Source organism: Zonotrichia albicollis, chromosome 16, assembly GCF_047830755.1.
Source record: "Zonotrichia albicollis isolate bZonAlb1 chromosome 16, bZonAlb1.hap1, whole genome shotgun sequence".
NCBI classification, from domain to species: Eukaryota; Metazoa; Chordata; class Aves; order Passeriformes; family Passerellidae; genus Zonotrichia; species Zonotrichia albicollis.
Genome location: NC_133834.1, coordinates 7716 through 20433, shown reverse-complemented (window position 1 = coordinate 20433; position 12718 = coordinate 7716). Strand labels below are relative to the sequence as shown.

The 12718-nt window shown below is 49.7% G+C and overlaps 1 protein-coding gene across 6 annotated transcripts in view; it reads left to right on the top strand.

Moving 5' to 3' along the window:
- Positions 1-11546, top strand: part of GNPTG (N-acetylglucosamine-1-phosphate transferase subunit gamma) — a 42179-nt gene extending 30633 nt beyond the window's left edge. For 2 of the 6 annotated variants that reach the window (XM_074553286.1, XM_074553285.1), the window contains exons 12-14: positions 7171-7280; positions 9551-10150; positions 10227-11546. The gene's annotated coding sequence lies outside the window, so the exon portion shown is untranslated. Of the gene's footprint in view, positions 1-7170; positions 7281-9547; positions 10151-10226 lie in introns of all 6 variants that reach the window. The other 4 variants (XM_074553282.1, XM_074553283.1, XM_074553284.1 and 1 more) reach the window with 4 other exon arrangements.
- Positions 11547-12718: the final 1172 nt, after the last annotated feature.

Below are 12718 nucleotides of genomic sequence, written 5' to 3'. Positions count from 1 at the left end.
GGCCGTAAAGCGCGACTGTCGTAAAATCGGCCGTAAAGCGCGACTGTCGTAAAAGGTGCCGTAAAGCGCGACTGTCGTAAAATCGGCCGTAAAGCGCGACTGTCGTAAAAGGTGCCGTAAAGCGCGACTGTCGTAAAATCGGCCGTAAAGCGCGACTGTCGTAAAAGGTGCCGTAAAGCGCGACTGTCGTAAAGGTGCCGTAAAGCGCGACTGTCGTAAAATCGGCCGTAAAGCGCGACTGTCGTAAAAGGTGCCGTAAAGCGCGACTGTCGTAAAATCGGCCGTAAAGCGCGACTGTCGTAAAACTGCCGTAAAGCGCGACTGTCGTAAAAGGTGCCGTAAAGCGCGACTGTCGTAAAATCGGCCGTAAAGCGCGACTGTCGTAAAAGGTGCCGTAAAGCGCGACTGTCGTAAAAGGTGCCGTAAAGCGCGACTGTCGTAAAGGTGCCGTAAAGCGCGACTGTCGTAAAATCGGCCGTAAAGCGCGACTGTCGTAAAAAGTGCCGTAAAGCGCGACTGTCGTAAAACTGCCGTAAAGCGCAACTGTCGTAAAAGGTGCCGTAAAGCGCGACTGTCGTAAAATCGGCCGTAAAGCGCGACTGTCGTAAAAGGTGCCGTAAAGCGCGACTGTCGTAAAATCGGCCGTAAAGCGCGACTGTCGTAAAAGGTGCCGTAAAGCGCGACTGTCGTAAAACTGCCGTAAAGCGCGACTGTCGTAAAAGGTGCCGTAAAGCGCGACTGTCGTAAAATCGGCCGTAAAGCGCGACTGTCGTAAAAGGTGCCGTAAAGCGCGACTGTCGTAAAACTGCCGTAAAGCGCGACTGTCGTAAAATCGGCCGTAAAGCGCGACTGTCGTAAAATCGGCCGTAAAGCGCGACTGTCGTAAAAGGTGCCGTAAAGCGCGACTGTCGTAAAATCGGCCGTAAAGCGCGACTGTCGTAAAAGGTGCCGTAAAGCGCGAGTGTTGTAAAATCGGCCGTAAAGCGTGACTGTCGTAAAATCGGCCGTAAAGCGCGACTGTCGTAAAAGGTGCCGTAAAGCGCGACTGTCGTAAAAGGTGCCGTAAAGCGCGACTGTCGTAAAATCGGCCGTAAAGCGCGACTGTCGTAAAAGGTGCCGTAAAGCGCGACTGTCGTAAAATCGGCCGTAAAGCGCGACTGTCGTAAAAGGTGCCGTAAAGCGCGACTGTCGTAAAATCGGCCGTAAAGCGCGACTGTCGTAAAACTGCCGTAAAGCGCGACTGTCGTAAAAGGTGCCGTAAAGCGCGACTGTCGTAAAATCGGCCGTAAAGCGCGACTGTCGTAAAATCGGCCGTAAAGCGCGACTGTCGTAAAGGTGCCGTAAAGCGCGACTGTCGTAAAAGGTGCCGTAAAGCGCGACTGTCGTAAAATCGGCCGTAAAGCGCGACTGTCGTAAAAGGTGCCGTAAAGCGCGACTGTCGTAAAACTGCCGTAAAGCGCGGCTGTCGTAAAATCGGCCGTAAAGCGCGACTGTCGTAAAATCGGCCGTAAAGCGCGACTGTCGTAAAGGTGCCGTAAAGCGCGACTGTCGTAAAAGGTGCCGTAAAGCGCGACTGTCGTAAAATCGGCCGTAAAGCGCGACTGTCGTAAAAGGTGCCGTAAAGCGCGACTGTCGTAAAAGGTGCCGTAAAGCGCGACTGTCGTAAAATCGGCCGTAAAGCGCGACTGTCGTAAAAGGTGCCGTAAAGCGCGACTGTCGTAAAATCGGCCGTAAAGCGCGACTGTCGTAAAAGGTGCCGTAAAGCGCGACTGTCGTAAAATCGGCCGTAAAGCGCGACTGTCGTAAAATCGGCCGTAAAGCGCGACTGTCGTAAAATCGGCCGTAAAGCGCGACTGTCGTAAAAGGTGCCGTAAAGCGCGACTGTCGTAAAATCGGCCGTAAAGCGCGACTGTCGTAAAAGGTGCCGTAAAGCGCGACTGTCGTAAAATCGGCCGTAAAGCGCGACTGTCGTAAAAGGTGCCGTAAAGCGCGACTGTCGAAAAACTGCCGTAAAGCGCAACTGTCGTAAAAGGTGCCGTAAAGCGCGACTGTCGTAAAATCGGCCGTAAAGCGCGACTGTCGTAAAATCGGCCGTAAAGCGCGACTGTCGTAAAATCGGCCGTAAAGCGCGACTGTCGTAAAAGGTGCCGTAAAGCGCGACTGTCGTAAAACTGCCGTAAAGCGCGACTGTCGTAAAAGGTGCCGTAAAGCGCGACTGTCGTAAAATCGGCCGTAAAGCGCGACTGTCGTAAAACTGCCGTAAAGCGCGACTGTCGTAAAATCGGCCGTAAAGCGCGACTGTCGTAAAATCGGCCGTAAAGCGCGACTGTCGTAAAAGGTGCCGTAAAGCGCGACTGTCGTAAAAGGTGCCGTAAAGCGCGACTGTCGTAAAGGTGCCGTAAAGCGCGACTGTCGTAAAAGGTGCCGTAAAGCGCGACTGTCGTAAAACTGCCGTAAAGCGCGACTGTCGTAAAATCGGCCGTAAAGCGCGACTGTCGTAAAATCGGCCGTAAAGCGCGACTGTCGTAAAACTGCCGTAAAGCGCGACTGTCGTAAAATCGGCCGTAAAGCGCGACTGTCGTAAAATCGGCCGTAAAGCGCGACTGTCGTAAAAGGTGCCGTAAAGCGCGACTGTCGTAAAATCGGCCGTAAAGCGCGACTGTCGTAAAACTGCCGTAAAGCGCGACTGTCGTAAAAGGTGCCGTAAAGCGCGACTGTCGTAAAAGGTGCCGTAAAGCGCGACTGTCGTAAAATCGGCCGTAAAGCGCGACTGTCGTAAAAGGTGCCGTAAAGCGCGACTGTCGTAAAATCGGCCGTAAAGCGCGACTGTCCTAAAGGTGCCGTAAAGCGCGACTGTCGTAAAGGTGCCGTAAAGCGCGACTGTCGTAAAAGGTGCCGTAAAGCGCGACTGTCGTAAAATCGGCCGTAAAGCGCGACTGTCGTAAAAGGTGCCGTAAAGCGCGACTGTCGTAAAAGGTGCCGTAAAGCGCGACTGTCGTAAAATCGGCCGTAAAGCGCGACTGTCGTAAAAGGTGCCGTAAAGCGCGACTGTCGTAAAATCGGCCGTAAAGCGCGACTGTCGTAAAATCGGCCGTAAAGCGCGACTGTCGTAAAAGGTGCCGTAAAGCGCGACTGTCGTAAAACTGCCGTAAAGCGCGACTGTCGTAAAAGGTGCCGTAAAGCGCGACTGTCGTAAAATCGGCCGTAAAGCGCGACTGTCGTAAAAGGTGCCGTAAAGCGCGACTGTCGTAAAATCGGCCGTAAAGCGCGACTGTCGTAAAACTGCCGTAAAGCGCGACTGTCGTAAAATCGGCCGTAAAGCGCGACTGTCGTAAAAGGTGCCGTAAAGCGCGACTGTCGTAAAATCGGCCGTAAAGCGCGACTGTCGTAAAATCGGCCGTAAAGCGCGACTGTCGTAAAAGGTGTCGTAAAGCGCGACTGTCGTAAAATCGGCCGTAAAGCGCGACTGTCGTAAAAGGTGCCATGTTGCCGGAATCCACGTGTCGGCATGGACGCCGCCATCTTGCCGGAAACCACGTGTCGACATGGGCGCCGCCATCTTGCCGGAAACCACGTGTCTGCATGGGAGCTGCCATCTTGCCGGAATTTACGTGTCGGCACTGGCGCCGCCATCCTACCAAAAACCACGTGTCGGCATGGGCGCCGCCATCTTGCCGGAAACTTCGTGTCTGCATGGGCGCTGCCATCTTGCCGGAATTCACGTGTCGGCACAGGCGCCGCCATCTTGCCAGAAACCACGTGTCAGCATGGGCGCCGCCATCTTGGATTAGGGTTAGTTTTTATCAGTAATTTTAACATTTAGGGTTAATTTAAAAGCTTTTTTAGGATTATTTAAGGATTTTTTTAAAGGTTCTTGGGGGATTTTTACGGGTGTTTTAGGGGCTTTTTAAAAGTAGGGCATTTTGAGTGTATTTGGAGGCTCTTTTTAGGGTTCTGTGGGGTGTTTAAGATACATTTTCTCTCTCTCTTTCTAACTTTGTTTTCCTTTCTAGCTTTAGTTTAAAAAAGCAGCAGTAGAAACTTTCAGGCTCCCTGGGACTAAAGGAAAAAAATAAAAAATTTAAAAATACAAAGCAAACCCTTTACTCCCCGGGAGCCTGAAATTTTCTACTGCTGCACCGGACATGTAGTTTTTATTCTTTTTACTATATACACTAGATAGGACCCCCACCCTCTCCTAATCAGGACCCCCAGCGGACACCAATCAAGCCTAATCAGTCTCGCCTACCACTAGACACCACCCCTATACCCAGGCACCCAGCCCGTCACCAAGCCCCGCCCCTAGGTCCCACCCCCCAAACTGCAGCACGGCCCTTAGCCAAGCCCGCGCCGACCTAGCCCTAGCCGCCCCCAGGCACCGCCCCCCGTCGGCCACCCCCGACACCACCCCTCCCCTGGGCGCCGCGGCCCCCGGGCGCCGCCCCAACCCTACCCGAGCCCCCGCCCCCGGGCACCGCCCCCGGCACCGCCCCCCGTCGCCGTGCCCCCGCCCCCCGTCGCCGTGCCCCCGCCCCCGGGCACCGACCCTTCGTCGCCGGGCCGCGGCGGCCAGAGGCCGCCCCGACGCCTTAGATGCCCCTCCCCGCGACGCCGCCGGCCTCACGCGAACCGGAATTTCATTCCGGCCCCCGGGGACCCGCGGAAAGCGCAAAAATCCCGGCAAAAATCGAGAAAAAAGATCCGGTCATGGGGGCCGCCATCTTGCCGGAAACCACGTGTCGGCATGGGCGCCGCCATCTTGCCGGAATCCACGTGTCGGCATGGGCGCCTCCATCTTGCCGGAAACCACGTGTCTTCATCAGCGCCGCCATCTGTCCGAGCCCAGAGTCTACCCCGACGCCTTAGATGCCCCTTCCGCGACGCCGCCGGCCTCACGCGAACCGGAATATCATTCCGGCCCCCGGGGACCCGCGGAAAGCGCAAAAATCCCGGCAAAAATCGAGAAAAAAGATCCGGTCATGGGGGCCGCCATCTTGCCGGAAACCACGTGTCGGCATGGGCGCCGCCATCTTGCCGGAATCCACGTGTCGGCATGGGCGCCGCCATCTTGCCGGAAACCACGTGTCTTTATGGGCGCCGCCATCTTGCCGGAATCCACGTGTCGGTATGGGCGCCGCCATCTTGACCGAATCCACGTGTCGGCATGGGCGCCGCCATTTTGCCAGAAACTACGTGTCTTCATCAGCGCCGCCATCTATCCGAGCCCAGAGGCTTCCCCGACGCCTTAGATGCCCCTCCCCGCGACGCCGCCGGCCTCACGCGATCCGGAATATCATTCCGGCCCCCGGGGACCCGCGAAAAGCGCAAAAATCCCGGCAAAAATCGAGAAAAAAGATCCGGTCATGGGGGCCGCCATCTTCCCGGAAACCATGTGTCGGCATGGGCGCCGCCATCTTGCCGGAATCCACGTGTCGGCACGGGCGCCGCCATCTTGCCGGAATCCACGTGTCGGTATGGGCGCCTCCATCTTGCCGGAAACTCCGTGTCTTCATCAGCGCCGCCATCTATCCGAGCCCAGAGGCTACCCCGACGCCTTAGATGCCCCTCCCCGCGACGCCGCCGGCCTCACGCGAACCGGAATATCATTCCGGCCCCCGGGGACCCGCGGAGAGCGCAAAAATCCCGGCAAAAATCGAGAAAAAAGATCCGGTCATGGGGGCCGCCATCTTGCCGGAAACCACGTGTCGGCATGGGCGCCGCCATCTTGCCGGAATCCACGTGTCGGCATGGGCGCCGCCATCTTGCCGGAAACCACGTGTCGGCATGGGCGCCGCCATCTTGGCGGAATCCACGTGTCGTTATGGGCGCCGCCATCTTGCCGGAACCACGTGTCGGTATGGGCGCCGCCATTTTGCCGGAAACCACGTGTTTGCACGGGCGCCGCCATCTTGGATTAGGGTTAGTTTTAATCGGTAATTTTAACAATTAGGGTTAATTTTAAAGCTCTTTTAGGATTATTTAAGGATTTTTTAAAGGTTCTTGGGGGATTTTTACGGGTGTTTTAGGGGCTTTTTAAAAGTAGGGCATTTTGAGTGTATTCGGAGGCTCTTTTTAGGGTTCTGTGGGGTGTTTAAGATACATTTTCTCTCTCTCTTTCTAACTTTGTTTTCCTTTCTAGCTTTAGTTTAAAAAAGCAGCAGTAGAAAAGTTATTTACGGTTAGGTTTATTTGAGTTTTTATTAGGGTTCAATGGTGTGGGATGTTTGTTCTGTTAGTAATAGAAATAGGTTTTGTTTTGATGTGCTGCGATGGGATGAGCGTGTGCTGCGTACCGGTGCTGAAAAAGGTACAGTATTTTTATGGCTCTGATGTGTCGGGTTAATGAATTTATATGGTCTAATATGTCTAATATGGTCTAATATGATGAAAATAAAAATAAATATACATTTAAAACTAAATATAAAATTATAGTGGTAAACAGAAATATAGAAATCAAATAGATGAATACATAAAACTATAATATATTGTATATTATTGTAACATAACATATAAATTATAGTCTATTATATATATAAACAAAGATATATAACTATAGAATGTAAATATAAAAACAGTAAATTATATTGGAGATTTTTTTTTGTTTTTTTAGGTTATAGGCTGGGTTTTATAATAAATGTGGTGGTGGGCTTTGCTGCAGCTGGAATTTGTATCTATTTCAGGAAGCGTCATATAGTATATCCTGCAATTTAATAGATCCCCTGCTATGTTAGTTGTAGTGGAAGAAGCTGAATGAAACCAGGACACTGAACTTTGGTGCACCAAACCCCTGCCAATAACAGGTTTTCAAATAACAAACCCACAGTTTACAACAATGTTAAAAGCCCAGCCTACAAAAATACCAAACTCCCAGCCAAAAAAAAAAACTAAAAACTTGGCCTACAAAAATATCGAACAAACCAGCCTATAAAAAACTGCATTTCAAAATACCAGAACAACCTAGTTTCAAAATAATAGGAAACCCAATTTCAAGGTACACAGGAGCTGAGGGCTGCGGGGCAGAGGGACCGGTTGAGGGGTAAAGGGAGAGGCCTTGAGGGCTGGACAGTCCAGTGGAGATCAGGGGCACAGGATACAGCTGTACCACCCCCTCACCCCAGCCCTAACCTCAGCCTAACCAGCTCCCCTAAAAACAGCCTTTTCCCCCAACAGCAGCACAACACAGCAACCCTAACAGCGAGACCAGAGAGCAACCCTCACACACCAGGACAATGACAGAACCCTCAGAGAACAACAGACCCACTGCGGCTAGAGAGCAACAGGTAGAGTTTGGAGACTGAGCACGTCTTTTTGAGTTTTTTTCCCAGGACTTTTAAAGGTATTTAGGGGATTTTGGAAGGGACTTCTCTGGGACTTTTTAGGGTACTGTTGGGGCTTTTTCAAAGCCATTCTGTGATTCCCTAGAATATTTTGAAGATTATGGTCAGGGTCAGAGGAAACACCCTCTGAAAAGGCAGAGTTTTAGGACTGCAGTGGAATGCTTTAGAAAGGGGTCAGCGGTGGCACAGCAGGTCGGGTCCCACACTGCCAGTCCAAAGGTTGTAAGTTTTAGACCCAGCTAAGTTGTTGTGGTCAGGGTTAGATGCTCTCAGCTTTGGTCTGGGAGAATTTCTGCACAGAAAAACTCACCCCCTGAGTTTGCTGATGCCAGTTTGCAGGAGGTCCTTGGCACTGCCAGAGCAGCCCGAGTTCTCGGTGGGGGCAGCTTTGCTCCTGGAGAAATCCTGTGCTGGCCCTCTTCCCTGTAAAACCAAACTCACCCCTGCTGCGTGTCGACGTCCATCCGCAGGAGGCACGTGGCACTCCAAGGGCAGCAAGAGTTCTTGGTGTTGGCAGCTGCGGACTGCGAGAAATTGTTCTCTGCAGTTTTGGAGGCCGAATTGCAGTTTCTGCCATGGGCACACAGAGAGGAAAGGCTGTTAATTTCCTTAGAAAGAAAAGCCTGGCACCCCATGGTTTAAGGGGCAGACAAAGGGTTGTATAGGGGAAAGAGCTCCTCACAGGACCTTTCTTCACCTCAGCCCCCACTCCAAGGTCTAGCAGGCCCCCGTGTGACAAGCTGCTTTCGGAGGGTTGCCCGGGCACACCTGCACAGGGAGCTGCTAGGCCAGAGGGACTAACGGGGACGGTCGGAGCATCCAGCACGGACTAGGAAACAGCCAGACCCACCTGGGCACTGAGCATCACTTTGAGAAAACGCCAAGGGAAGAGCCCTTTTGGCCAAGGGCCAGCAACTGAGCAGGCCAGGCAGCAAGTGGGGTTCCAGGAGAGGGCTTTCAACTTTCCCCTTTTACAGTGTCAGTCCCTCTCCAAAGCCCCCAGACCCTCCAGAGCACTCCCAGAAAGGAGAGGGGTTATTAGGAGAAAAAGAGTTTATAAAAAAGGGAAAAAGCTTCATTTTCCATTAGTTTTTGTGTTCAAACTGGTAGGGACTTGGATTCCCCTGCAATTTTAATGGTCTCAGTTGAAAGAATCCCTGCCTTTTCTATGCTGTTAGGGGTGTTAATTGACAGGGAGTCCTCATTCTCTATTATTTGGCAGTTTAAAAAGAAGGGGAAAATCTTGACAATGTTTCTTATGGGTTTGAATTAAGGGTAGCCACCCCTTTTTGTTGTCCTGAGGCCCAAATTGAGGGAGAAGGCCAGCTATCCCTCCATCCTAAGGGTTTGAACTGAGGGAAAAATCCTTCTTTTTTCATCACTGGAGAGATTTAAAGTGTGGAAAGCCCCTCTTTTCCCAATATTTAAGGAGAGCAAATTAAAGGGCAGAAACTATTTATTTGCCATTGTATTAGCTTCAGTAGAGGTAACTGCCCCATTTCCTCTTTTTAAGGAGTTCACTGGAAGGAAGCTCTGCCTTTTTCAGCATCTTAAGGGTTTAAAACTACATTTCAGGGCACTTCTTTCTATGCTGTAGGACCAAGTATCTCAGAGAAGGATGAGCCTCACATGCCCTTAACCCTTACACTGCCTGGGAGGCTTTTATTTTTCTTATTTTTCCTTATAATGTAGATAGCCTAAATTAGAGGTCCCAAGGAGACTTAGACTATTCATACCATTAGTATTCTTCTCCACCCAGCTTAGTCACATGGGAAATACTACTTAGTAGCCACTAAGGAATAATTACCTAAGTTAACAGCAAATTACCCAATCTATCTAGTTATGCTGCCTAAACAGAAAGTTTTATTTCTTACCAGTTTGCTGCCCTTTTGCTCCAAGCAGTTGCTACAAAAAAGAAAGCGCTGTTATTTTTCTGAAGAGCTTTCTTCTATAACAAGCACTTTACTCCCCTTGAACTTGAGTCAGAGAGGCCAAACAGCTGCAGCTGCTCTGAGGGCTTTTATACTCGGTGGGATTTGCCCCCTCCCTTTTCATGGGTGCCATGGGAACGAGAGGCGGGCACAATCAGGGGTATATTAACCCCAGCCTTGGCTGTGGGGCTTCATTCCCTCTCTGGGATGTGCTGGGGTAAGAACTCTCCTCTCATTTCAGTGAAGAGGCTCTTTCAGCTCATCTCAACTTCTTTCCAGCAGGTGTTTCTGGGCATCTAAAGCATAGAGGCTTTGAAGATTCTGTGAAGTAAACAGCATGGAATACAGGGAGTATTTAGACTCATGATTTTGGCTTTTGTGTTTAGGGGTGGTAAAGTGCATTTGTAATTTCTGGTTTTGTTCTTGTTTTGTTTTGTATTTTTTTTTAGGAGGAGCGCAGCATCCAGAGATTCCTGGTTGTGTCAAGTACAACACTTTTTTCAGCAGATTCATCATGTCACAAGAGGGATCCGCCCAGTGTCAAGGATGATGTCTGAGATTGAGGCATCAGGTGAGTTGAGGATTGTGATTAGGAGAGGGAATGTGAGCAGGCATACAGTTAGGAATTATTGTGGGTGGGGGGAGGTTTGAAGGTAGCAGGGTGAAAAAGGATGTTTATTTGAGGACCCCCCCCCTAAGGCTTCTCAGAAGCCTAGCAGAGGTATTCCCATGTCCTACAGCACACAAGGTTATCTACTGCACTCATAGGAATGCTATCCAACTTTGCCTTTCTCTAACCCAGGTGCCACTGCTAATAAAGGCCACAGCCTTGGAATCAGGGTGAAGCTGGAGCCTAAAGCAGCCAGGCACACTCAGGAGAGGGCAAGTAGCTGACTTGCTGGGATTTGGCCCACATAACTCTGGACTCATACTTTGGTTTTGGTTTTCTTTATTGTAGCTAACCAAGAAGCTAACAGGCCATCACGAGGCCTTCCAAGGCAGACTCATTTCAGGTGCAACATGGATCCACATCACCAATCATCCAAACGATAAGTTGGGGGCCAGGGCTTGGAGATGGGATGATGGGAGAGTAGCAGGTTGGGAGATCTTGGGGCAGATGTAAAAATTAGCAGAGGGAAAAGCAATCTTCTCCAAGGGCCTCTTAGGACAGCTAAAGGGAGAGGCTCTACTTTTGATGGCAGCTTTCAGGCAGGCAGTGCAGAACAGTTCTGGTCTATGTTGTAAGCGTGTCACCTTATATTGTGTGTACTTACACTCTATGTACACTTGCACTGTATGCATCAGCTTATAATGTGTGTACTTACATTGTACCAATTATGATTGGAACTGCCCTGCCCTGGCCCGTAGTCACAGTTAGGTGGAAGAGTTATAAAAACTGTACCATTCATCTGTGTTTTGTGGGATTTTGGGTAGAAAATTTATTGGGCCAGTGCGGGGACAAGTCCTAGCTGTCAGATAGACACTCGTTGACCCCTTCCTGTTGTCTCACAGGTCCCCGAGGCTACCGATTTCCCCGGAATCTACCATTTGACGTCAAGGAGCGGCAGCCAGAAGATGCATTGAAGCACGTTCTTCAGCGTCTCGGGTAAGGGCCGCAGCGAGCGTGTGAGCGTGCGTGAGAGCATGTGAATGTGTCTGTCTGAGTCCGCTTGTCTCTGCGTGTGTGAGCGCACGCTGACTGGTTTTACCCTTGTGTGTATGACTTTTGCTTTTCAGGTTTTTCATCTCATTTTTAAATTTAGAATAAAAAATCCCCAGCCGGGGTTTTTTTTTTTCCCCCCCGGCTGGGTTTTTTTTTCCTCGGTCCCGGTCGGTCTGCGAGGCGACGTTCATCGCCAAAGTTTGGGCACGGACCATCCAGGGACCGGGGTTTTTGTCAGGCAGGAGGATTTTTTGGAGGTTCCCGGGAACCACGTTCCCGAGGACCAATGATTGCTGGGGTGTAATTTAGCAGTTGTGATGAGAGGGATGGTGAGTTTGTGTGTAATCTGAAGGGAGAGGTTATGGTAGATGAATGGTGGTTTTTGTGTGCTTTTGTTGGTTTGGGTTTCTTGTAACAATAACTCAACATGTAATGAAAATAGAAAAAGGTTATCACTTTGTGTTGATATGTGTATTGCTCTGTACTGCTCTGTATTGCTCCATATGTAAGTTTGACTTTTACCAGTGTGTCTATGGATTGTATATGCACTTGCGTTTGTATACACTGTTTCTATGTATTTTGCTGATGTCTAAATAAAAACATGCATTTAATAAAGTTGAATCAACCCTAATCAAGATACCCCCTGCCCTTCCCTACCCCCACCGCGGCTCCTGTCTTTTTTGGGTGCGGTTTTGTAATTTCTTTCCTCTGTATTTCTTCCTTTTGCTCCTCACTTTCCTTTTCTATTTCTAACTTAACTTCCATCTGTCTCTAACCCTTTGATTCTGTTTCTCACTCTTTGTGACACTGTGTCTCTGCTTCTGTAACTCTGTTTCCATCTGCTTTCTTTTATTTGTCCATTTCACTATTTCTGTCTAACTGTATGTATTTTTCTCTCTTGTCTATACTTTGCACCTTATTTCTTTTTCTTTGTAACTTTCACCCTTGCTCTTCTTGCTTCTGTTTCTCTGTGTTCTCCTTTTCCTTGGTTTGTCTTTTTTGCTCTCAGTCTTTTCATTTTTCACTCTGCCCTGAATTTTCTAATCCTAACCACTTTCTTTTCCCTCCAAGTCCTGTCTTTCCTTTTTCCCACCCTCCTTTTCTTTTCTCTCTGTCTTGGTTTCTCTCTCTGTTTTCTTTTCTCTTTCTGTCTCTCTGTCTTTTCTTCTCTATCTCCCTCTCTTCTTTTTCTCTCTGTTTTTTTCTCTGTCTTCTTTTCTCTCTGTTTTCCTCTGTCTTTTTTTTCCCTGTCTCTTCCTCTTCTTTTCACTCTTTTTCCTTCTCTCTATTTTTTTCAGCCTTTACTTCTCTCTCTCTTTTCTCTCTCTCTCTCTCTCTCTAACTTTGTTTTCCTTTCTAGCTTTAGTTTAAAAAAGCAGCAGTAGAAACTTTCAGGCTCCCGGGGAGTAAAGGAAAAAAATAAAAAAATTAAAAATACAAAACAAATCCTTTATTCCCCGGGAGCCTGAAATTTTCTACTGCTGCACCGGACATATAATTTTTATTCTTTTTACTATATACATTATATAGGAACCCCACCCTCTCCTAATCAGGACCCCCAGCTGACACCAATCAAGCCTAATCAGCACCCCCAGCTGACACCAATCAAGCCTAATCAGTACCCCCAGCTGACACCCCCCCAGCTGACACCAATCAAGCCTAATCAGTACCCCCAGCTGACACCAATCAAGCCTAATCAGTACCCCCAGCTGACACCCCCCAGCTGACACCAATCAAGCCTAATCAGTACCCCCAGCTGACACCAATCAAGCCTAATCAGTACCCCC